At 35.6% G+C, this 27,328-nt stretch overlaps 1 protein-coding gene across 3 annotated transcripts in view; it reads left to right on the top strand.

Annotated features, from left to right (window-relative positions):
* The window catches only part of LOC145248143 (hyccin-like), a 710,814-nt gene that overhangs the window by 659,939 nt on the left and 23,547 nt on the right, over window positions 1–27,328 (top strand). The window lies entirely within an intron of this gene.

The raw sequence follows: 27,328 nt of genomic DNA, 5'->3' as shown, positions 1-27,328 counted from the left end.
ATCTGCAACAGACGAACGAAACTTTCAGGTCATGAATGGATTAGTTAAGTCAGCATAACAATACAATTCGCAATGTGCTCTCATCTGTTCGGGCAGATTTAAAAAAAAAAAGAAAGGAGGCATTACTTTTGGAACACTTCACATAAAAGTCATTTTGTTTTTCAGTTTTTTTCCATTATGAGAAAGAAATTGATTATTTTTGCGATTGGCCAATCTGGATAAAGGAATTGATTATGAGATGTTGACGTTTCTAGACCTTTATTAATGGTTATAGCCTCGTGACGAAGGTCGGAAAATAGAATGCCTATTAGTTCAATCGAGCTTGGACATCATAGACTAAAATCTTTGGTATTTCATGACCTTCCATCGAGTTCTTTAGTTCTTCTAACGACAAACAGGTGTAATTTTTTTTAACTGATCCACGTATGTGATGACTGACCTTCCTCTTTTCATTTTACTGCATCAGTAGTTGGCATAACAACTCTTGTTTCTTTTCCACGTATGCCTGATACATTTTAACCTTTTGCCATTGAGATCTACTGTTATTTTATTCAGGTCTTCATATAGATTGTTGTTTGTTATCTGACTGACATGCTCGTTCTTAACATTATCATATAGGTGTAACACTTTCATAAACAATGGTTAAACAAACTGTCCACACATAGTTTCCAACAAACGCGTACTTGTGCACGTGTTATCGCCAGTGAGCGATCAATAAGACAAATCAAATAATAAAATTTTTTTTTACATACATACGTGATCGCTGGTTCTCATTTTTCGATGGTCACTTTTCCATGCATGGCTGTTGATCTCATCATTGTGATCTGTTTAACTTAAGTAGAATCTACTTTTTGCATGGGAAATGCAATAGGGACATGCTGGGGTTTCAAAATTTTTATTAAGAGACGTTGCTCTTTGAGAGACAGACCACATGTATTCTTTCTTACTTAGCCCTAAAATAGTTAACACACAGGCAGAGTCTCGAGACAAATTCACTTAGTTTCTATCTTCATCTTTAGAACATGTCGTCTCTCTCGCTTCCTGAATCTGCTTAGAAACTTTGTTCTGTCCCCCCGAACATGTGAAGTGATTTCTATGTACAGGGTTGAATGATAAAATTGTCGCCTTAGAAAAGACGACATGATTTCATTTCCATTTGATGAAAACCGGTTTTCTTTTTTGTTGCAAACCATCTACTAGTTGGCCAACTGTGTAGAAATCCCAAGATCGATAGCAGCCTTCTATCATGTCTGAAAGTGACACAATATTCAACAAGCGAGATTGGAGATGTGCCACTGTACAACTCATACTCTTTACCAATTCAAGTTATGACAACAGGACCATTGCCATGAACAACAGGGGCATGCCGAGGGTGATGAAAACAAAGTTTCTGCCATGATTATGATCGTTGGTTTGGTTTCAAACGAGAGCCGTATTATGCCACCTCAAATCTTCGAAGTCAGCTTGAAAATCAATACCAAAGTGTATCTTGATGTGCTAAAGAGTGTATTGATTCCCTGGCGCAATCAGGTGACCGCTGGCAAATCCTGGATGTGGCAGTAGGACTCGGCGCTGGCCCACAAGTCCAAAGACACCCAGGCTTGGTTTCAGGAGTGCTTCGACTTTGTACCCTTTTCTCACTTGCCCCCTCCCCCTCCGACCTGAACTCGCTGGACTACATCACCAACCTGACCTCCCACAATACCAATACTATATGTTTGTAGGTTTGTGTTGAGCCCCTCCAAAAAAAGTTGTAGTAGGCAGGTAGGCTCGAACCTGTGACACGAAGGCCAAAAAGAAAGTGGAGGTGGGTGCAAGGGTGAAGGTTGAGTGAAAAAAAAACCCCAGGAAAATTGTGAGCGCAAAAAAAAAAGTGGTAGTAAACAGGCAAGCTCAAACCCGTACCACGGAGGAGGAATTGTCTTCCGTTTTCCTGCTTTCCGACTGACTACAACATGGTTGTCTTCAAGTCTAACGTAAATAAGTTCTTGATGAGCCGTTCCATATAAGTTGACAAATTTACCGAATTTTCATTACTAATGATTACTATATTTTCCAATTTCTACTATACACTCTTTAACCCTTATCCTTGAGTGGCCTCTTGGCCTTGATAATGTGGTGATGCCTGTGTAAAAAAAAAAAAAAAAAAAAAAAAAAGAATGTGAAAACCAAAACGCGACGAGTAAGTTGTTGCGCCCATCACCAAAACGGAATGATGTAGGTTTAAATTAAGGCTAAACAATCGAAAAGAGGTGATGACTTTAGAAAATATTGGCGAAAAAAGTGACCCCCCCCTCCCTGTAGAAAAGTGCACAGCTAGAGGTGAAGGAATTAATGTTTTTAGCCAGTTTTTCGATATTTGTTGTCCGAAGGGTTGAGCTTCAAAATGATACTGATCTTGTGAAAATCCGTCGGTTCTGTCAAAAGTTTTAGCCTGACATACAAACATACATACATTTAAATAGACAGGTGAGATATATATTATAGATAATCTTTTTGGGATACTTGTGCAATTTACGGACTATGCTATTTTTTAGATAGGATTTTCATGGTAGTTGCTGCGTCGTAAAAAACGCTTAAATATATTTTAATCCATGCAGATTTTGTATTTATTGTTACAGAGCTAACCCGCAACAAAAAAATGAGTTGAAGTTGTTTTCTATTGTTTGTCTGCTTTGCGACTGAGGTTATGTGTTGCTTCCTGGACAACATTACAATCACAAAATATCTTGCATTTCTATGGGAAGCTTTCTACCGGTGCCTCTAATTTGTTGCAATTTGAGTTTTTTCAATCAACATAATAATGCGCTAAGACACGTTCTATCTCTTTATTAATAAAAACGTTTCCTGACTACTTCTCGCGGATCTGTGTATGTGTGTTATTTCTAACTGCATGATCTACAGTTTTATTTATTGCTAGTGGGGGGATGCGCCCCGCCTTGCCCGGTCAGAAAATATGTGTAAATATATTTTAATTATTGGTTGTTATTTTGTATTATCACAGAGCCAATTCTCTATTGAATATTATATTGTACTTAATATATAGTACTGCTTTAGAAAGTAAAAAAAAAAAAAAAAAAAAATGACTTGGGTGCCATCAGCTAGAATCGAAACCAAAACATTTAGTGCTCCAACCACATTCCCTACCGTTTGAGCTAATCCGACACACAGACAAAGTTTTAAAATTGAACCGCTTTTAGCTATGGTTAGTTTTATGCACGTTCAAACTAATAAAAATATGTTGGCAAGTTTAAATAGACATTTTGAATTTTAACTACATATTTCTGTACGCGTTATTCATCCATCCAAACAAAGATTTTACTCGTTATAAACCATTCTTGGTGTATGATTACTATTCCCTGTTAAATTTAGTGTTTTATGTAACTAGTAGTTTAAATGTTTATCGGTTATATTTACACACATACAGATGCACATATATCCACCATTTTATTTATATAGATATTTTGTTTATTAAATTGTTAGGTGAAAGTACAGAATATTTAAAAAAAAAAAAAAAAAAATTCTCCCTCCCCATATTATGAATGGCTTCCTAAATAATAACTATTGTTTATTTGTATGTAGTGGAATGGGGACATAAATGGATGGTCACATTCAATGCTGTCAAGACTAAACTGGTTTCCTTCAATAACTACAAGAAACCTTCTCTGCCACCAATAGCAATGGCCAGTGACTCCCTGTCTGAGAGTACATCTTTCAAACTGCTTGGCCTAACGTTCACAGGAAACATGAGTTGGAACAATTATATTGAAAACATTGCCAGGGCCGCTGCGAAAAAGGTAGGCTCTCTCTACCGTGCTAGAAAACTACTAACACCTGAAAGTATCCTGTACCTCTATAAGGCCACCATTCTCCCATGTATGGAGTATTGTTGTCATATTTGGGCTGGTGCATCTGCTGCAAGTCTCTCGCTCCTAGACAAGGTTCAAAAGAGAGTCGCCAATCTGATAGGCCCTGAACTGGCATCTAAGCTTCAGCCTCTGTCCCATCTACGAAACGTTGCATCCCTCTGCCTCTTCTGCAAGTATTTTAATGGTGAATGCTCTGACGAACTGCAGACACTTGTGCCCCCACGACATAGACACCCTCAACAAACCCGACAGGCAGCTAAATCCCACCCCCACACAGAAGAGATCCCCAGATGTAAAAGATCTTTCTACTCCAGTAGTTTCTTTCCCAGAACCGCTAGACTCTGGAATTCTATTCCAGGTCCCTGCTTCCCTAACTGTACTGACATGCAGAAGTTCAAGTGTAACGTGAATCGATATCTTGTTGCCCAAATCCCAACATAGTGCCCCAGTAGTTGCTGCCCCTGATAGTAGCCCCCTACACCAAAGTGGCAATGTGCCTTGTTTGGAGTGAAAATGTAAAAAAAAAAAAAAAAAAAATTATATTTTACAAGGTGTGTGTGGGGGGGGTATCGGTTATCAAGGCCCAAAAGCCATTGAGGATAAGGGTTAATGAGAATCTGGTAGACTGAAACATCGTGATGATCGATTACGGTGGAATTTGGGTATAGTTTGATTATTTAAAAGGACAGCTCAACAAGAACTTGTTTACATTAGACTTGAAAATGATCGTGTTGTAGTCAGCTTGGAAATAGCACCGCAATATTCCGTTCTGGAAACAGACAGTTGTAGGAAATAAACTCTGTTCATGGAATTTTCGTTTAGTTCTAGGCATTGATGGAGAGTAAGGGAAATTATTGGCAGTTATTGTAGCTAGACAAGTATTTGTTGCGGATGTTTTTAAAAAGGGCCCATAAATTAAAGCTCAGTCGAGCACCTGTCATGAAAATAACGATAGAGAGGAGATAGACTCGCAACGTCTCTTCTGTGAGAAAGAGGAAGTGGGGAGGTGGAAAGGCCCTCGTCCACTAGATTTCGAAGACAGAATTTCAGCATGGCGCGTAAACTGATGGTCAGCTAAAATATCCTTTAAATAAATGAAACGAAGATCACTTTCAAGTTGACGGCTTTGGTAAAATTCTGTTCATCACGTCTTATTCGATTTTAAAGCAATTCATTTTGAAAATAGGTAAAAAAATATAAATTTCTGGCACACAACGACACCAAATAATCATCATTTGTTTATTTCATAGAATTTCCTATTTCTATTCATCAATTTGACGATCTAATTTCAGAAGCTAACAACGTATATCCTAACATAACACCTGTGTTCTTCTCCAGGGCGTCTTTTATTGTTCCCATCCTGCCGAGATCTCCACGCTAATGAGGGACGGGGTAGGGTTTAAGAGGCGGTGGAGGGGGTTCTCTTCACTGTATCTGATGCAACAGGGATGCAGAAAGCTGCCACCGCAGCAGTCACCACTGTGATGCCAGCTTGAGTAAGGCTTTGTGCCGAGGGACCTGCATTACGTTACGGTGGGGGAATGAAGTGTAGTCTGGAGATGGGAAGGGGGGACTATTGTTGACCTAGATAAACATGAAAGGTTGTAGAGGGTGGGGAAAGGTCTTAGAAAGGGTTGAGTAACTGTAGGCATGATTCATCGTGGGAGTTATTCTTAGTGCACACCCTGCTCCTACCGTGAGCTATGTGTGGGTGGATGTGTACATGTATGAGAGAGAGAGAGAGAGAGAGAGAGAGAATCTTATATATATATATATTACTTGGAGGGTCACCACCACTTATCAATGGCTAGGAGGCCACTCTAGGATGAGTGTTAAGTGTTGGGTAGATGGTGAGACAACAAGATCAGTGATGGTGGAACTTGGATAGGGCATACATTATTTTAACGGACGGTTCATAGTAATTTATTCATATTAGATTTAAAGGCAACCATGTTATAGTTAATCAGGAAGCAGACACATAGTATTGTGTTCCGCACACGGACAGTTCTGGGAAAGAAACTCTGCCTAGGTAATTCTAGGCTCTGATAGGGTGCGAGGGAAATTGTTGGCGGTTGTCGCAGCCGAGTAAGTTTTTGTTGCGAACGGTTTATGGGAAAAGACCATAGAATGGAGCTTAACACCTACCATAAAAGTAACAATAAGGGAGAAACAGACTCGCAAATTCTTTTCGGTGAGAGACAGAAGTAGGGAGGTGGAAAGGCCCTCTCCCACTAGATTCCGTAGACGGTTCTGTTTGTGTAAATAAAAATTATTTATATATATATATATATATATATATATATATATATATACACACACACACACACGCACGCACCATTTCCTGTCAAGGCAGGAAGCTCCAGCACAGATGTGGCAGCACTTCTCCTTATATATATATATATATATATCAAAAATAATTTAATAATATATATAATATATATATATATATATCAAAAATAATTCAATAATAGTATATATATATATATATATATATATATATATCAAAAATAATTCAATAATAGTATATATATATATATATATATATATATATATATCAAAAATAATTCAATAATAGTATATATATATATATAATATAAAATATATTTTAGTCATCGACATACAGACCTGTTTCGTTGTTTCCCAACTCATCAGTGCCGCTAGACTAACACCTCTCCCAAGCCGAGGATCGAACCTAGAACCGTCGTGATGACAGTCGGCAGTCCTACCCCCTGACTACGGAATCGGTGGCCGAAATTAAACTGTCCGAATGCCTATTTAAATAAACATCCGTCCGCCACTCGTAGAGGGCTCAAACGTTTTGTTTGTAAACAAATCGCGAGCTACGCATTATTTCAGCTAAATTAAGTAGCGAGTAAGATAATTTACGAGAGTGCTCTACCGAAGAGGGGAGCTTTATAAAATATATTTTAGTCATCGACATACAGACCTGTTTCGTTGTTTCACAACTCATCAGTGCCGCTAGACTAACACCTCTCCCAAGCCGAGGATCAAACCTAGAACCGTCGTGATGACAGTCGGCAGTCCTACCCCCTGACTACGGAATCGGTGGCCGAAATTAAACTGTCCGAATGCCTATTTAAATAAACATCCGTCCGCCACTCGTAGAGGGCTCAAACGTTTTGTTTGTAAACAAATCGCGAGCTACGCATTATTTCAGCTAAATTAAGTAGCGAGTAAGATAATTTACGAGAGTGCTCTACCGAAGAGGGGAGCTTTATAAAATATATTTTAGTCATCGACATACAGACCTGTTTCGTATATATATATATATATATATATATATATATATATATAAAATAATTTAATAATAGTATATATATATATATATATTATAATAGAATAATGCGAGCATGAAAAGTAATATAGTTAATGGAAAAGTAAAAGACTAGTTGTTAAAAGTGGAAAAGAAAACGACAAGTAAAAAATATAATAAATTTATAACTTAAAATATTGCAGCATTAAGAATTAATTATATAAAGTTATGAATTGAATTTAAAAAATTCTTAATGCTGCAATATTTTAAGTTATAAATTTACTATATTTTTTACTAGAATATCTTGCCCTTTTCTTTTTACAGTTTTAACAACTAGTGCTTTACTTTTCCATGTTTAAGCTTAACCATATTACTTTTCATGCTCGCATTTTTCTACTGCAAACCATGATTTTTCCAGGCTTCCAATAAATTCACTTCTTCTTTGTTTAATTTTAGTCTTATTTTTTTTGCCCCCATAAACACATATGTAATAACAATGTATGGCACTCGTCTGCTTTCAATAAAATCTCCCCAATTATCTCCCTTTCATGCTTTCATTAGTGAATTAGTAGCAACAGTAGTCGCTGAAGAAACGTGGTTGCTATGGAAACCAGTCATAAAAAGCGTCGCTCACGGCCTTACGTATTTTAACAATTTTGAATACCAGAAAATTCATAACTTTTTTTTTTTTACTGAACGAAAATTGAAAAAATTTTTTTCACAATATAGCTGAGAAGGTGATCTATAAACTGTAACAATTGTTTGAAATTTGGTCAAAAAATGAGTGAGCGGTGAAGCTTTAAAGCAGTTCTAAACTACTAAAACTGTCACTTAACCATGTATTCAAACACGGTAGGGTTTGAATGATATATATATAAAGATTATTGCTGCCATATCAGCTCAGATGTGGCAGCACTTCTCTTTCTTTATATATATATATATATATATATATATATATATATATAAAGAGAAATGTCGATGATTATATTCAGACTCATTTCTTGTTCATTAATAACCATTATATATATATATATATATATATATATATATACGAGCAAACAGTTAATAAAACATGTTAAAAAACAGTTTGAAATGAGTTAAAAACATATTTAATCTGAAAAGGAAACACTAGATAAGTGGATAGTCCTTAATCCGCGGATTAAGGACTATCCACTTATCTAGTGTTTCCTTTTCAGATTAAATATGTTTTTAACTCATTTCAAAGTGTTTTTTAACATGTTTTATTAACTGTTTGCTCGTATTATAAGCTCTATCTCCTATTTGGTTTTATCGAGCTTTTACATCTAGCTGAGATAACTTTATAAATATTAATTCTTTAATATTTATAATATACTTTAATTTTACCATCTTGGATCATTTTGGTAAATTTAATTGTAATTTTCATTTTATATATATATATATATATATATATATATATATATATATATCATGATGATGATTGCGACGTCTTGTCAGATGAGTGCCACTCCCTTATTCACTGAAAGTCCATGTGCCCAAAGATAACTTTTCAGTCCTGCCAGCGACTTGCACACCCTTAAGCAGCATTGACACTGAAAACGTTTATTGGTTTGGATAAAACTAACAGCAACGGAACCCATATCACTGTCCGCTTTCATGTGATTAACAAAACCTGCCTTAGACAACGGAGCCTGATCACACACCTCACAGATCCAAAGAACTCCATGACTGGACGACAAGATTTGGCGTTTCCTACATGCTCTCTTGACCTTCTCTCAGTCTATCTTGGCTGCCTCAAAGTGTTCTGCGCATCTGTATATCAGTGCCCTCCACTCTTTGCGATCATGCGCTAGGGACTCCGTACTGTCAACAGGAACATGAAAGCTCACTAAACTCTCCTTGATGCTATCACGAAAACGTTTTTTTGGGCTTGTGCTGGGATCTTTTGCCAAGAAGTAGCTCACCATAGAACAACTGTTTTGGAAATTGATAGTCATCAAGCCGGACAAGATGACCCGTCCAATGCATCTGGGTCTTAATAACAATGGTAGCAATACCGGTTGTTTTGGCCTTATTTAAGACATATATATCAGGAATGAAACTGTCCCACTTCAAACCAAGAATGTGTCTAAGGCAGTGCTGATGAAACCTCTTGAGCTGTTCTATATGTGACCGGTACAAGGTCCATGTTTCAGAGGCATAGAGAAGGAATGGTAGTACATATGCTTGATATGCTGACATTTTAGTTGTCAAAGTTAGATCACCATCAGACCAGACTCTATCTTGTAACCTTCCAAATGCGTCTGATGCCTTGCTGATTCTCTGTCTTATTTCCGCATCAAGTGTGCCATTATTTGATAAGGTACTATCAAGGTAGACAAAACTTTTTACGACTTCAAGGTGTTTTTCACAGACTAAGATATCAGGTTCCACATACAGATCATCAGGAGTGGGACTTTAGTTTTCTTAATGCTGTCAGTCCGAAGCAGGTACAAGTATATATATATATATGAGCAAACAGTTAATAAAATATGTTAAAAAACACTTTGAAATGAGTTAAAAACATATTTAATCTGAAAAGGAAACACTAGATAAATGGATAGTCCTTAATCCGCGGAGTTTCGAAGAAATACTCTCCTTCTCATCAGAGGGTAGGAATTAGCAAAATGCGGGATCGGATTTTGCATGGAGAAGTATTTGATGAAACAACAAGTAAGCCAAAGATCTTACTTGAAAACAAAATAAGTTAAGCAGAGGGAATATGGTAAAGAAAAAGGTGATTACACATGAATGGATAGTCTGGTGGAAGATAAAAAATCCAGTGACGGTAAAATCCAAATGTAAAACTTCAAGAAAGTATATATATATATATATATATATATATATATATATATATATATATAAAATAAAAATTACAATTAAATTTACCAAAATGATCCAAAATGGTAAAATTAAAGTATATTATAAATATTAAAGAATTAATATTTATAAAGTTATCTCAGCCAGATGTAAAAGCTCGATAAAACCAAATAGGAGATAGAGCTTATAATACAAGCAAACAGTTAATAAAACATGTTAAAAAACACTTTGAAAGGAGTTAAAAACATATTTAATCTGAAAAGGAAACAATAGATAAGTGGATAGTCCTTAATCCTCGGAGTTTCGAGGAAATACTTTCCTTCTCATCAGAGGGTAGGAATTAGCAAAATGCGGGATCGGATTTTGCATGCAAGAGTATTTGATGAAACAACAAGTAAGTCAAAGATCTTACTTGAAAACAAAAAAAGTGAAACTTGTACCTGCTTCGGACTGACAGCATTAAGAAAACTAAAGTCATATATAGATTACGGACAAAATATAAATATAGGTATATATGAATTTATTTGTCAGTTCAATAAAGAAAAACATCATATAGAGATTACACCTAGTTATTTCGAAACCTAATGCTTTTTCTTTCTAACACCTTTCTCCATACTCTGTACTCCTTCGTCTTAAACCTTCTCCATGTATGCTTATATTAGAATTTCACCCCATTTTAATCGCCCTCATCGCTTACCTCTAACGCCCCCCTTCCAATTATGTAACTGCCATACCATCTCCCTATTTTTTATTTGTTTTTTTCCTTCATCCTAAATTTTTTAAATTTCATTTATCTTCCTTCTATTTCATTTTACATTTTCATCTTTATGTATTTTAGCGATCATCAGTTGTTTACCGTGAAAACCTGATAAAAAAAAGAGTATTTTATATCATTGCTCCCCAGCAGTGTTGATCGAACACCACCTTCCTAAAAAAAAAAAAAAAAACAAGAACAAAAATGTTCCAGATATCAAATCTAGTGTTTTGCCCCATGTGTGTGTTTGTGTGCGTTTTCCTTAAAAGATATACGTTTATAATGTATATATTCAATAAGGCTATGTTAAAATTGTAACGGTTTATTAAGCTCAATGAAAATGGATTTACACTTTCAGAGCATATGTAACTTTATTAAACATTTCAGAATCAAAGAAATATACACTTAATTCACATTCATATTGTTTAAATTATTATCTTATACGTGTTTCATTGAATGGCATAAACCAGACACACCTCATCAGAGACTTTTCATTAGTTCATCAAATGAAGAAAATGTACATTGCAACGGTTTATTAAGCTCAATGAAAATGGATTTACACTTTCAGAGCATATGTAGCTTAATTAAACATTTTAAAATCACAGGAATGTACATTTAATTAACATTAATATTATTTAAATTTTTATATACAATTTAAACAGTATGAATGTGAATTAACTTTATATTCCTGTGACTTTTTAAATGTTTAATAAAATTATATATACGTAGTGCATTTTTTTACACAAACATTATTAGCTACATATGTGCATACATGTTTCTTATAATGTTTGTATAAACATATTATACACACGCTCTGTTCATTCATTGATCCCTCTTTAAGAACCACAATAGTTTCAGTGAATTTATATCTAGGAAACCATATAACCTATCTATATATCTCTCTCTTTCTTATATATATATATATATATATATATATATATATATATATATATATATATATATATATATATATATATCCTTCTCGTTCTTCTCTGATGTAAAAACCTACCATCTGCTCTGCTGCATACTCTGTCCTGTGGCAGTCATCTGCACCGACAAAGGTTAGCAGTAATACCAAAAAGTGTGGTTGGTTCTATACAAAGCCGTCACTACTATAAACAAATCATCCGTGTGGCTTTCCGAGCAACTTGATTGTTGTGGCAGAAGTTCATACGTCGAAATCGACAGGAGAGTCCATCATATATATTAGAAGTAGAAAGAGAAAACTAATTTAGGAATAGTAGATAAACAAGAAGCGTGCCAATAAAAATATTCAAAAAACTTTTTATCTTAGAAAAAAATCTTCCGAATCTCGACATGGGCAACGTCGGGCGAATACAACTCTATATGGCAAAACACGTGCCTGTGATAACTATTTTCTCTGTAATACATAAACAATGAAGATACGCATATAATTAGTTAGGTTTAGACATGTGGATATTTATAAACATGTGGGGCGAGTAGCAAGTAAGGAAGACAATTCTTCCTAAAAACGAAAAACTCCTAGGGGGAGTAATGCATACAGAAATAGAATTATTGCCATGAAAAGAAAAAAAAAATAGACATAAATTTAAGCAGATAACAATCGCACATTATTTCAGTTTAGGCTTCGTAGCATAGTGGTAACACACCCGATCAACACATATTTTGATTGGTATTCGTCGAAAAGAAATATAATCTTAGTAAGGTCTCCATCCTTCTAGAAACTATAGGAGGAATCGGACTTCTGAAAAAGAAATTCAAAAACTACCTGGCGAATATACCTGGTGAACCAAGTGCAGGAGAGATACAAACAATTGTACTTCGAGGGACGGGTAGAATTTTAAAAAAATATCTTTATTGGAATGTATAAGACAGTGGATTGATCTCTGACATTCAGTAGGATGATCAGAACAATATAAGAAAATTGGGGAAAAAATATTGGATAAAATCCACACTTGGTATAAAATGGTATTTTACGTTCTGATAAAACTTTATTTTTTCAAACGAATATAAACTAAATTTGTCATCTGAAACAAAATGGCGACCTTTTGATATTCTTAAATTCCTGATGAATAGATTTTCACCTCTTCACATTAAATTCATCTTTGCTTTTAAATTCATTAAACTCCATTAAAACTTTTCGCTTATATCTAGCAGAAGAACTCGATGTTGCCCGGGATTGAATAAGGATCAATGAATGTTTCCACACTTCCAATATGTTTGACGTCATTGAAATCAGTGAAATCGCCCATTCGTCAATGGAATCGATTGATTGTCTGCTCGAGTTGGAAAATCATTGCGGTGCACCGGGAGGAAGCTCACAGAGCCCCTCCCCTCACTCCAGTGACTTAGTTCACAATGTATTGCCGTCTACATTGCACTTTAGAGAACCTGCAGTAAATTTTATGTAATTATTTTATATAATGGACTTGAAAAAATAGTCAAAATAAATGCAATACAAATTCACTTGTGTTCTAAAGGGAAGCATTCATTTTGAATGCACCCCTGTCTTATCAAAGAATCTACTGTTGATTGTATACGCTGGATCCTACTGCTTGTACGGTTCTCAGATGCACTTGTGATGTTAGGTTGTATAAAAGTGTTAACTTTGGTCTAAATTGGATTGTTCCTTCTTTAATTGAATTTTTTTCGATTATCGATTTTCGATACTTATCTGGGGTATTCCAATACCGAACTTATATAAGAACACTCCCAGACACATAAAGTACATTTGTGTGAAATTTCATAAAAATCAGCCCAATCGTTTTGGAGTCCCTTTTCTTTATAACAACAACATTTATTTCCTCATTGTTATGGCCGTGACGTCACTCATGTGATTCCGAACATTTCCCACGCCTCTAACATGATCTCGAACGTTCTTTCTTTTCTCTAACATGATCCCCTTTGTAAAGTCTTTATTTTTCCCTACTGATGACGTAATTTTGCATGCATTTGCATACGCGTGTTTGCACTATGTTACATACATACATACACACTGTTATAGAAAGGGAAAACCGTGCATGCACGAACCGTCGTTATGTTCTCTCATTTTAAAAAGCTAAATTTGCAATGTTATAACATCTGTATCCTACTGGGCCTATCAATAACGCGTTCGCTTATTAACTTAAGTTATGCGAGTTCGTGCCAAGCAAGCACACATCAATTTTCTTTTTTTTTTTTTTGGCTTTCTGTTTCACTCTCTAGCTGATGGTACCCAAGTCTCTTTCTTTTTTTTTACGACCGGGCAACGCCGGACTCACCCTGCTAGTTATATATAGGTAGAAATCATCAATACTTGTTCTTACTTGTAATAAAACTATAAAGCAATAAAGTTATTTTTGTGCAAGGAAGAAAAAAAATTCTTTAAATTAAATTAAAAGGCTGTTAGCAAAACTTGGAGTTATATTCTCGACATTTTGAAAAAGTAAATTTGAATTTTATTTCAGGATTAAAAATAAAATTAAGACCACCAATTAATTTTATCCAAAATATGAATGTGGCCCTGTCGGTGGGGCATTAGAATACGCCGACTGCCCCCCTGCAGAGGGTAAAAGTCCCTCAATGGGGGTCCTGGATATGACCTTAAACTATATCCAGTGGTGAGGACCCAGCTTGTGGGCTTTGGGGAGTGTGGAGTCACCCTTTAATTACCATTGCTCCCAGGTCCACTCTGATCCGGAGTGGTAGTACCTGTTAGGGTCCCAACTATGGGTTAAATAGAAACCGACGTGAAAACAACAAATATATTCTATTAAAAAGATTTTTCTTCAAAATCATTGGATTCGGCATTAAATAACCCGAAAAGGGTTGATATGCTGTAAAACAACCAACCAAAATGTGAATGAGTATCAATCAAAATGAGAGAAAACAAAATAACGATCCCTATTACACTGTTGAACCAATTCTTGAATTGAAGTAAAACTAAAAAAAAAAAAGAAAAAAGGTCTCATATTTTAATTAGCAAAAAACAAACAATTTATATATATATATATATATATATATATATATATATATATATATATATATATGTTCGAAAGTAATTAAGTTTTATTTGTAAAACTAATTCAACAACAACGACACTATCATTGGTTTTACTAATTATGTACGACAGATTATGGCACGACAACTGCTCCTGCTCATTCTCTCTTTGTGTGATATTTAGGCACGTCATTTGAGCAATCTGGGATGCTAAGAACAAAAAGAAACCTATTTTAGGATTAGCATGTTTTTCTTTTTTGTTTTTGTTTTTCACTAAAAAATCTTTGAAAAAATAAACCTTTTTTAATTTTTTTGAAAAAATAAGTCTTTTTTAATTTTTTTAATATCGACGAATCAAGATTTGGGTGAATTAAATAATTGATTAATATTAGTAGGACCTGTGGAAATTCCACAGTGGCACCTTTCATATGTAATATAATGCTGCTAGGCATTCTGTGGACGTTCAGCACGAATGGAGACCCTGTGATATTATTGTACCCATTTTGTTAAAACTAAGTTATCTAGTTATTACGGTTTATCTCCAATGCCCTTATAGGAGACTGTGACATATTTCCATTGTATGGACGCCCGGCACGAATGGAAGCACCACAATATCATTATACCATCTTTAGACAGAACAGATACTACCCTTGGATCCTAGCTAGAAGACCAAGAACCTATATTTTAGTTCCACGTACGGCGCAAAAGCGACATCATTTTTTTAATTGGAATTTTTGTTTTACATCGCGTCTTTCGTGATCGGGAGATCCTATTTATTAAAAAATGAGGATAGAAGATGATAATATACTATGAGCATTAAATTAGTGTTTCTATGCACTAATTTAATGTTTGTAGCATGTTATCACCTTCCGTTCTCCTTTTTAATGAAGAGGATTTCCTGATCAAATAATTTATAATCTGAAAACCGTGAGACACGTACGCATGTGTTACATGATAAGGGCTGTCCCCTTTTCATGTAAGTATAAAAATAGAGAGATTTAGTGAAAAGTAAAATGAAATAGCATAGGCGAAATTCGGACCTCGTAATTTAGGTTTAGAAATAGATTACGTGTGAGAATTTAAAAATGTAAAACAAACGGTTGTTTAGAATATAGATAAAATATTTCAAGAAAAAAATGTGAACTATCAAGTTTGTTATGAAATTTTAAATTGAAAGAGTGCAGCTTATAAGATAATGTTTTTAACATATTGGAAAAATAGGTTACTGAGAAATAGGAAAAGTTTTGGACACGTATGTCCAGAACACGTGAAAGAAGGCACATGTTTTAACATGTGTATGACGTCACGGAAAATAGAAAGTTCTAGGGATAGAGAAAAACTTTAGTTAGAAGACAGTCAGTGAAGAAACTCGGAGAGAGTCAGTCGTCTAGGAAGCGAGACGTCACTTTGAAACTAAAATGTGAGACTTTGAATTCTTGGTGATGGAAACACGGCCGGTCGTGACGAAATAAACCATCATGTGTTTTGTAAAGCTCGTCTTGTCTTATGATTCTTACAAAAAGGTAAAGTGAAATTGTATTATATATTTGTGTTATAAAATGTCTTTACATACACGTCTCAACATCATCATGTCTACACAATGTCTGAACAGTGAACACTGTCCCCTTCACTCAAAGAGCTTTCTTCTTCCAATCTACACATCTAAGGAATGAACATTTAATATATAAGAATCTCTCCTAACATGAACAATCTCTCTAAGTCTCTTACAACATCTTTCAACATCCCTCTCTGTAATAAGACAAACTCTCACTAAGACTCGTATCTTTACTAATAAGAACTCACGTAACATACGCACAAGTGGTAAATTCGTCTAATAATAATTATAACTATATAACATATGTACGTACGTTATCAATATATAGATATTGATTTCTTATTATCATTATTTTAGTAAACATTTACAATTAAAAAAAAACAAATATTTTTTTTTCTTTTAACTTAAAGAAGCATTTTTTTCTGTTTGACTCGCTTTTTTATCAAATATTCTTATTATTTTGAAAGCCGTTCTTAACATGAGGAAGGAAGGGTGTTTTGTAACTATCTTGTACTTCCACCTAACAATTTAATAAAAATATCGTGAAACTTGAATTTAACTTTAAATAAGTGAAGCATGCATGGTACACAGTGAACGAGGCATAAAAAAATGACTAAGTGCAGCATTCCCCCCACCCCCATTTAGCCCCAAAAGTCCCCAGGGGACGACAAATCCTGGTGAAAATAAATAAACGGTGCAGTTTTAGGCCTTAACAGATGTAAATTTGAGTTCTGCACCATTCAAAAAAAAAAAAAAAAAAAAAATGATTAAGTCCATCATTTCATCTTCATTCTCTATGAATTGATCAATTAGTCAATTTGGAAGCAATTGGCGATTTAGGTATGCATAAGCAGCACCTTTTCTTGAAATTTTTGTCGCTAAGTCCTAATTTGTTTTGTTATTTGTGCCTTCTTTGTAAAATTTGTGAAGAAGGCACGCTGCACTGTCTTCGGTGACTGAGTCCGAGCATACTCTAACATGCAAAATGCCTTTTCTTTTGAAGTGAATGGCATTTCTTAACCTGAAAAGATAGAAATGCCAAATGTTACACACAAAAACTTGAAACGTTTCTACACAAGCTGTGAAAATTTGAGGCCATTCCAATGAAAATTGTCAAAATTATTGGCCTACGAAATGGGGTCAAACATTTTGGAACACCCTGTATAATCATATTGAAACACCAGGTCCCGTTAGATAACTAAAGTTAAGTAATGTTGAGCCTCGTCAGTACTAAATGAGAGACCATTTGTGAATACCAGGTACTGAACGTGCTCTCTGCCTGTATCAGTATTGTTTCCAGTCGTCCTAGACCTCTCCTTGGTTCTGGAATCAAGCAGTGCTGATTCAGGAGGGGCATGGTTGAGATTATGCAACCCTTGCTTCGCAATTACATGCACATCAACCTTACAAGGAGTATTCATTGTCTCTCAACACTGAATGGAAGTCATGATGAATACTGATAATTAGAACAATGTTTTTTTTTTTTCAAATATCATTGAATCTGCAAACTGAGGAATATTTTAACATGTATTTTGTGTAATCGAAAGCAAACGTTGATTAACTAAGTTTTAGTTAAATACACACAAACACAAAGGTTCATATGAAATAGGAAGAAACTAAACCTTTTAGCAAATAAAAAACAGGCGAAAGTTATAACTGTCAAAATAGAATGAGTATTTGATTCCAAATCGATGGTTGAAAATAGTTAAGTTTGTGCTCATTTGTGCATTAAATACTAATCCCTATTAATTCTTAGCTGTGCATTGAACAGATGCCATGATACTTAATTCGCTGCACCTTATAGCAAATGTCCATACAAAATTTTAGCCAGATCAGCTTGTATATTTCTGAGAAAACTTGAGTAAATGTGGTATTGTGGTGACTAATCTCTCTTAATTTCTCACTGCACATCATCCTTAATACTTAGTTCGCTGCACCTTATCATAACAAAAGTTCGTATAAGCTTTCATCCAGATTGGCTCACTGCTTTCTAAGAAAAAAATGAAACGGACAGAAAGATAAACATGCAGACTAAGAGAAATATAATATAGAAAGTTAAAAGAGAGAGACGAGAAGGAAAAGTCGATGGATGCTGGATTCAAAATAGAGGTAGAGCTGCAGTCTTGCTCTGCAGTTGCTGCTGCATGCAGTACCGCCGCTTCCTTTCCGCTGCTTTCTCGTTCAGGATTTCCATCCCATTCTTTTGCATCTTTCCTTCCCTCTTTCCCCGTGGTGCATCGCAACTGCACACACGTTCGACCTGGGACAATTTGGCATGTTTACAGCTCAGCTGTTTCTCGGTCTCGGTTAGCAAGCGTACATGCACATACGCACACTTGTGTAACGCACCGGTGTATGTTGAGTGCACGGATACTCAGCTGAACAACTTGGTTTTCGATTTTCAATAGCTTTTGTCGGATGCGTCTTCGTATCTCTGTGTGAGCTGTTAATTTGCCAGTTGATCAGTCAGTCTCTCATGCTTGATTTTAAAATATGATCATCGTCGGTCTGTCACGTTGCGTTTTTGTCAGCCTTTCAAACTTATGTTTATGATGCATCCCCAGAAATGAATACTATCTATTAGTGCCTAAATTGAAATGTAAGTTCTATGAATAAAACTTCTTGCCTAGAACTACCTGTCTGTGGAAATCTGTACTGTGGGCTTGCTTTCCAGCTGACTGCAACATGGTTCACTTCAAGTCCAATGTAAACAAGTTCTTGTTGAACCGTCTCCTTAAATAATTAAATTCTACCCAATTTTCACCACTACGGATCACTATGCTGTTGTCTCACTGACCACCTTACACTCATTAATCCTTATCCTCGAGTAGCCTACAGGCTTTGATAAATAGGACTGCCGTGTAAAAATATTAAGAAATAAAGTAGCTGAGGGTTCTTGGCTACAAAAATCGAGTAATACAATCTAGTAAGTCACCTTAATGAACGTTTGTTCATAGTTGTAGCTGGTAATATGCTTAGGCTTTCGACGTATCTTTTAACATTTCTCTCAGGCTACTATGCATGTTCATATTTTTGGCTTGCACCAGCCAATCATATTCTTGTGAGGAAAAAACCCGGATGTATTCAAATTCATTACACTAATATACCGCCTTCCTTTTAAGCACTTTGTTAATATTCTAAATAAATATATCCTTCTCTATTTCTTCATTATTAAAACAGCTCACCCTCATTTTCTATATATGTTTTAATATTTATTTGTTTTAATATCTGACTTATTAGTTTTTCCTCTTGATAAAAAAAATTAGCACTGACTTAACTTACTTCCTAACCCTAACAACTGGTGCTACCAGATCAGGCTATCTGAAGATATTGGCTTTCTGAGACGAAATGCACCTAACATTGATGCCTTTGTTTTTCTACTTCCTTTTGCAAAACTTATGTTCTGCGAAAACAGAAACAACCCACCTTTTCCCAGTTTTCCTTTTTCTCATTTCCCCTTTCTCTTCCTATCTCCTCCACTTCCTGACTGGTTTCCTAACTTAAAATGTACCAAACATTAATACTGTAACCCTTTTCCTTCTCCCATTGCAAAACTTATTCATGTTTTGCAAGGCAGGGAACAAAAATGATAAAAATTTGGGCCGAGATCACAGTGTAGTATCTGTTATTCAGATGCTGCACTTCAATTTCTTGTTCTCTGTCAGTGGAGGAGAAGTCCTTCACGACTGAGACAATTTTTAATTTTTGGTCCTTTTCTCCACGTTGCAAAACGACCCTGGTGTCTAACTCTGTCCCGTGGGGACAACCAAACCAAACCAAACCAAACCAAACCAAACCAAACACTACAAACTAGCAATTGAAGATATAAAAGGCTTGAAGAATAAAAACCTTCTGGATGCAACATGAATACTATTTCGAAAATAACTGGATTTGGCATAAAATAACCTTTAAAAGGTTGATATGCCGTAAAACAAAACAACCAAACCAAACCTAACACCAACCAATCACATTCTTATGAGGAAGTACCCGGATGCATTCATACTCATGACATCACCTTAAAATAGAATTTTCGTCAGTCTGTCCTGCTTAAGTTTGAAATAATACCTTTTAAGATGTGTCTAAATTTCTCGAAAGATGACTCTCTCTTTGTTGTTCTGTCAGCTAAATTTTTAAAGGTGTAGACATTTGTCTCACAGACGATCCCTGACCCTAAAGGTCAAAGTTCATCCTGACCATCTCTCTCTGATTTGATGAATATCGTCTACTGATGATAGTAAGCCACTTCTAAATAAATATTAAAGGCCGAAGGTAGAGATCTAGTGCCTTTCAACAATGGTCTATTTGTGATATACTTAGTTGGTTTCCATGCATTCAAATTTTATCTTATCATAGCGTTTCATTCCATCTCTAGATCTATTGTTGGGCAGTGTCCGAGGCATCTCCCAGGTCTGCATCAAAGCTTACTTTGCTTAGGGGACACTCTATGAGGATGTGTGCAATAGTCTACACGTCAATGCCACAGAGACACCGAGTGCCCTGTACATTGCCCCGATTGTGCAGGTTGTCCCATGTTTTGGCAATTTTCGCTTAGGTCCAGTTGAGTGTTACCCATTCTTTGTAAGAGAGTTTAGCGCCTACTGAGCGGTCTTCACTCAGTGCTGGAAGAGCTTTGTTGTTTTTGTCTTTGCTTGACTCATTCTACAGACGCTGGAATAATGATGGTGTTGTTTGGCCGAGGCCTGCGACAGTGGTAAAGCCGGTTGTTTTGCTGGACGATAGTCGCTGCGGAACCTTTTGATGTCCAAATAGGGGATGACGATTGTTGCTGCTCTGCTTTTCGTGCTCTGCCTTCGCTATCACCTCTTGACGAATCTGCAGTGCATTATCTCAAGCACAAAATATATCTGCTCCATAGTGAACGATCGTCTATGTGTATGGTGAAGAGCCGCTGCCTGTTCATATGCATCGATATAATGCAGATTTCATGAGCAAAGCTTCTTTCCTAGAACGGCCCGCCTGTGGAACTCGTTTCCACTTGCATGCTTTCCAACTGACTACAACATGGTCATCTTCAAGTCAAATATAAACAAGTTTTTGATGTCTCACACCATTAATTAATCAAATTTTACCCAACTTCCATCATCATTGATCACTAAGCTGTTATCTCAGTGACCACGTAAGGCTCATTAACCCTTATCCTCAGGTAGCCTTCCGGCCTTGATAAGTGGTGACTTGCTTGTAAAATAAAACAAGACAAAAACAAACACACCAGATCTAGAGGAATAAACGTTAAACCAGAATGTGTCTAGCTATTCCTCATCTTGGATGTCATTTTCTTTAGTGATGTCGTCATTGTGATGACATCATCAAGTGTGCACGGTAACAAATAGCAAGATTCTCAGAGTTTTAGTAATATATAGAAATAGATTTTTTTTTACCAATAATTGAATATATTGAATGGACATATCTTAAAATAAACCCGTCCTTGTATACATATTTCATTTGGCTTGTATGTTTTATATCAATCGTTCGTGTGTTATTGAATGTTGAGACACAATGCTTGTTGTCAGAGACAGTCATAATCTGATCAGAAGAGAGGCTTGTCTGTGGACATTTGGACCAGATCAGAAGAGAGACTTGTCTGTGGACATTTGGACCAGATCAGAAGAGAGACTTGTCTGTGAACATTTGGACTAGATCAGAAGAGAGGCTTGTTTTTAGACACATCTAAAAATGCTATTTCAAATTTGAGTTTGAATCATTGTAGGGAAAATTGTAACTTACCTGACTTTGTGTGTGTATGTGTGTGTGCTTTGTAGGGTTCAGTCGCTTGGCAAAAAAAAAAAAAAAAATGGCGACTGACCGTTGCTTTTGTGCTTTAGGATCACGCGTGAGTAACGCAGATTCTCGCCATTTCTGTGCAAATGAGACAATACCAGGCACATAAAAGGGGCCTGGAAGGAACGGAAGGTTGAATTGGAAGAAGGAGCACTACGGAAAGTCAATTAGAAAAAAACGTAGGCGGAAAAGATCACACAACTTTATTGAAACTAACTTTCAAACGAGAATCACTAAGACTTGTATTTATTAATTTGAATTTATTTCTTTGTCCTCTTCGTGACATTGATATGTTTTTTCTTTTACCTAAATTTTTATTAAAAAGTAGGAGGGGGGGGGGGATAGAGGTTTATATTTTTCTACTTCCTTTTGCTGCTCCAGCCCTTAACGTTTGTTCTGATTTCTCTCCTCTCGGTCATATTAACCTAGACAAGATACGAACAAGAAAATTTTTTTTTTTTTTTTTTTTTTTTTTGTTGTTTTTGTACAAATAGACAGAAATATTTATTGCTTCAACTTGGGTAAAAACAAAAAAGAAAAAAAAATTAATTATTCCTCTCGGCCTAAAACAACATGGGCAACTGACCAGAGACATTTGCTCATGCAAAAACTGCGTCAATCACAGCAAAGATAAAATGAGATTGTCTGCAGCAAATACTTGAGTCATGGCTGAAGAAAAAAAAAAAAAATTATTTTTTAATTTTTGAGAAAACAAGCATATCAATTATAATTAATTTTAATATATTGCACATTAAATTTTTTTTTTTTTTAAGAAAGGAAGAACGAAAAGTTTGTGAGACCAAAAACCATTATTTTATGTCTATATAAACTAAGGTGCTTACCATAAGCTGGGAACATTCCCATTATTATACAGTGTGACCCATAAAAAATGCCACCCAAGAAGTCTTTACTATTATATACAAGGAACTTTGTCTGTGTGTGAGTTTGTCTGCGTGTGAGTTTGTCTGCGAGTGAGTTTGTCTGCGTGTGAGTTTGTCTGCGTGTGAGTTTGTCCTCTGTGGATTCGAAAATGACTGGGCTGACTTTTTATGAAATTTCACATGAAGGTACTTTATGTACCTGGCAGTGTTTTAGATAGGTTTTGTATCGAAATCTCTTTGATAAATAATCGAAATAATCTGATGAAAGGAAGTACAGGCGATTTTGACCAAAGTTAACACCTTACACAGCCTAACATCACAAGTGCATTTGAGAAGTTATATTACCACACAAGCTGGAAGTTCCGACATATAAAATCAACAGTAGGTTCTTTGATATGACAGGGGTGCATTCGAAATGAATGCTTCTGTTTAGAGCACAATTGCACCATGATACCTGACTTTTTCATTTTAAACTTAAATTCGAGCTGTATATTTATAAAAAAGTAATTTTATAAAATCAACAGTAGGCTCTCTACAGTGCAATGTAGACTACAATGAATTGTGGACCAAGTCATTGCAGAAAGGCATGTGAAGCTTTCTCCTGGTGCACAGCGATGGGCCCTCAACTAGAGCAGGCAATCAATTGATTTGATTGAAAAATGAGTGATTTCACCAACTTCGATGACAATAAAAATCTGGGAGTGTGAAACATTCATTGATCAACATTCTATCTGGGGCAACGTTGGGTTTCTCTGCCAGTTAATAAAATTTACAATTCTTTCTGCAATCCAACCATTATTGATGCAAATAAACTTCAGTTTATTTCTGACTTTCCTACCACGTTTCAGTCACATATGTATAATAGTCTTTGTTTTATAATCGTTCCATCATAGTTGGGGACACATTGGTGATCGTCTCATCAGTAGGAAATTTGATCCTAAGTTGTCTTCACACTCACGGGCCATGTACTACACCTTTGATTTCTGAAGAATTATTTCAAAGATAATCTCTACGAAAACTGTCCAAGAATATTTTTGAATTAATGAGGGCAATCACAGTCGACAATAAATGCTATAGCGTGACCCCCCTCCAAAAAAAAAAAAAAAAACTCCCACCCATGGAATCGATAATAAAATTCATAACCCTTTCTGCAATGCAACTATAGTTGGTAAAAATAAACTTTGCTCTATATTTGACTTGCCCACCAAGTTTCAGTCATGATTGTCCAACAGTCTTTGTTTTTATGACCGCTTAATGATATGTGGGGACACTTTGATGATTGTCTCACAAGTAGAATGTTCAATCTTAAGTAAGATTTACTTTCACTGGATATCATCCTCCATTTTTTTTCCATCTGTGGATTAATATAGAAGATAATGTTAATCAAAAAATACTTAGATTATTCCTGAACTTACAAAATAGTGTAAATAGAAGAATGTGCAACTGCCATGAACAATTGCACGCCTTACATTATCGTTGACTGACTGGATAGAGGGTCAGTTATGGCTGACGGAACAAGAGCATACTATTCTTGTGATGTAAATAAAGGGTTTCATTCAAAATTCTGTCCAAATTCCCGAGTTCGACAAGATGCACCTGAAGAAGGTCGGAGGTTACATCGACCGAAACGTAGTGAAAATGACACTGAAGATGAAAACAATAGTTCAAAGAATCCAAATTATATGAATAACTAATCCTCATGTCAAAAATTCAGAAACGTAATTTGATGGTCTAGATTAAAACTTGGTGGAAAAGTCAGACATAAACTGGAGTTTATTTGTATGAAATACGGTTGGATTGCAGATATGATTGTGGATTTTATTAATGACTAGCAGGTAGACCCGACGTTGCCCGGGATTGAATGATGAGCAACGAATATTTCACGCTTCAATATTTTTTATTGTCATCGAAATCCGTGAAATCATCCGAGAGGAAGCTTCAAATGCTTCCATGCAGTAACTTGGTCCAAAATATATGTTATTCTACATTTCAATCTAGAGAACCTACTGTTTCTTTTATAAAATTATTTTATATAAACTTCTTTTCAGTTAAGGAAAAAAAAAACATTAAAAGATTTACGTGCAGGGGTTGAACTTACAGACCACGTCATGCAAAAAAAAAATAAAAAACAAAAAAAAATCCATAAATTTTCAAGTCTTATAAAATTCTTTACAGTTAATAAAAAAAAAAATTAAAAAATTTACGTGTGGAGTTTGAACCTACAAACCACGTCATGCAAAAAAAAAAAAAGAAGATAAACACACTAATAACTTACCCACAGTAGAATTTTCACAGCCCGTTGTTCTAACATTGTTGCTAAGCGGCGACATGGAAAAAATGGCTTTACCGATGATAGATGAATTAAAATAACAGTTTTGATTATCGATAATTATCAGGGGTATTCTGAGACAAAACTTAAGATCACTCCCAGATTTATACACTAAAGTTCTATAAATTTTAAAGAAACTTTTCAGCTGTTTCAGAGTCTATAAGGAACACACACACACACACACACACACACACACACACACACACACACACACACACACACACACACAAAGTTGCATTTATATAATTGTAGAGATAGAGATTCCATGAGTGGCATTTTTATGAGTCAGCCTGTACAAGAACTTTGATAACGTTGTTTGTTTGCAAATTGAGTGTTTTAGATGGTGGGAAGAGGGAAGTAGATGGAGAGTAAGATCATGTAAATAAATAAATGACATATATTAAGGAGGCTGCTTACAAAAAGGTGGACTTTGTCTACTGTGCTATTTCATGAAAGTACTTCTTTTAAACCCCTCTGCCTAACGTTTACAGTGAACATGTTGGAACAGATACATTGAGAGCATTGCCAAGGCTGCTGTGAAGAAAGTGGGCTCTCTCTACCTTGCTCGAAAGCTACTTACACCTGAAAGTATCCTGTACCTCTATAAGGCCACTATTCGCCCATATATGGAGTATTGTTGGGCTGGTGCATCTGTGACTAGTCTCTCGCTCCTGAACAGGGTTCAAAAGAGAATCGCCAACCTGATAGATCCTGAACTGTCATCTAAGCTTAATCCTCTGTCCCATCGACGAAATGTTACACCCTCTGCCTGTTCTACAAGTATTTTAATGGTGAATGCTCTGACGAAGTACAAGCCCTTGTACCTCCTTGGCATAAATTCCCCTGACAAACCCAACAAGCAGCTAAATCCCACCCCCTACACAATAAAATCCCTAGGTGTAAGAAAGCCTTCTACTCCAATAGTTTCTTCCCCCAGAACTGCTAGACTTTGGAACTCCCTTCCGGTATTCTGTTTTCCCAACTGTACTGACATGCAGAAGTTCAAGTGTAATGTGAACAGACATCTTGCTACTCATCTCCCTTCATAGTATCCCTGCAACTGCGATAATAGCCCCTTGCTTCCAAGTGGCACTGTGCCTTGTTTGGGGTGAAAATTGATTTAAAAAAAAAAAAAAAAAGAAGCAACTGTGCTCCCTTAACGTTCATACTCTTGACTAACCCAACAAATATCCAAATCCCACCCTTTTACTATAGAGGTCCTTGAATGCTTGAATGTCTTCTATCCTAACCAATTTCTTCTCTTTGGATGCTACACTTTGGAATTTCACCTATTTTCTGCTTCTCTTATTGCACTAACTTGCAGAAGTTTAAATGTTTTGTGACTATATATCTCGCTGCTCAACTCCCCACAGTCCTCTGATAGACACAATCCCAAATAGTAGCCCCTTTCCATTCCAAGTGGCCATATGCTTTGTTTGGGGTGAAAAAGAGTTTTTTTAAAAAAAAAAAAAAAAGGAGAAGAAAAAGAAAAGAAAGAAATTAAAAAAATATTAGGCATCAGAGAAAATCAATCCATTTTGTAATATTTTATCAATGATTTTGCAACATTCCTCCATCTCAAGAACTATAAGCATTTTCAGGGTTTTTATTCTAGCACACGAAGGTTACGCACCAGCTGAATAATTGTTGCTTCCAGATCAGACTGTCTTAAAATATTGGCTTCCTGACCTAAAATGCACCAAACGATGATGTTAGTGTTTTTTTTTTTTCTTTTTCATTTTCCTTTGCAAAATCCAGTGAGGTTTTGCAAAGTCAAAACTCAAAATTAAAAAAATCAACAATTATCTTCTCTAAAACAACCAAACAAAACACCATTAATAAATATATGGAGATCTAAAGAACTTTTAAAGCGTACAAACTTTTCCCAAAATCACCTAATTCGGCACGAAAAGGATTTATATGCCACTGAGGAATATTTTTGACTCCTAAAGGGGGTATGACAACAATGATTTCGCCAATCATTTTTATAATCACCGGTTGTGGTAATCAACCAATGAAAATCTTCCTAAGTTACTTTAAAAATTGTTGAATTTTGGATTCAGTCAGTT

Source organism: Euprymna scolopes, chromosome 26, assembly GCF_053919585.1.
Source record: "Euprymna scolopes isolate OS-2025 chromosome 26, ASM5391958v1, whole genome shotgun sequence".
Classification (NCBI taxonomy): Eukaryota; Metazoa; Mollusca; class Cephalopoda; order Sepiida; family Sepiolidae; genus Euprymna; species Euprymna scolopes.
This window is presented reverse-complemented; position numbering and strand designations above follow the sequence as displayed.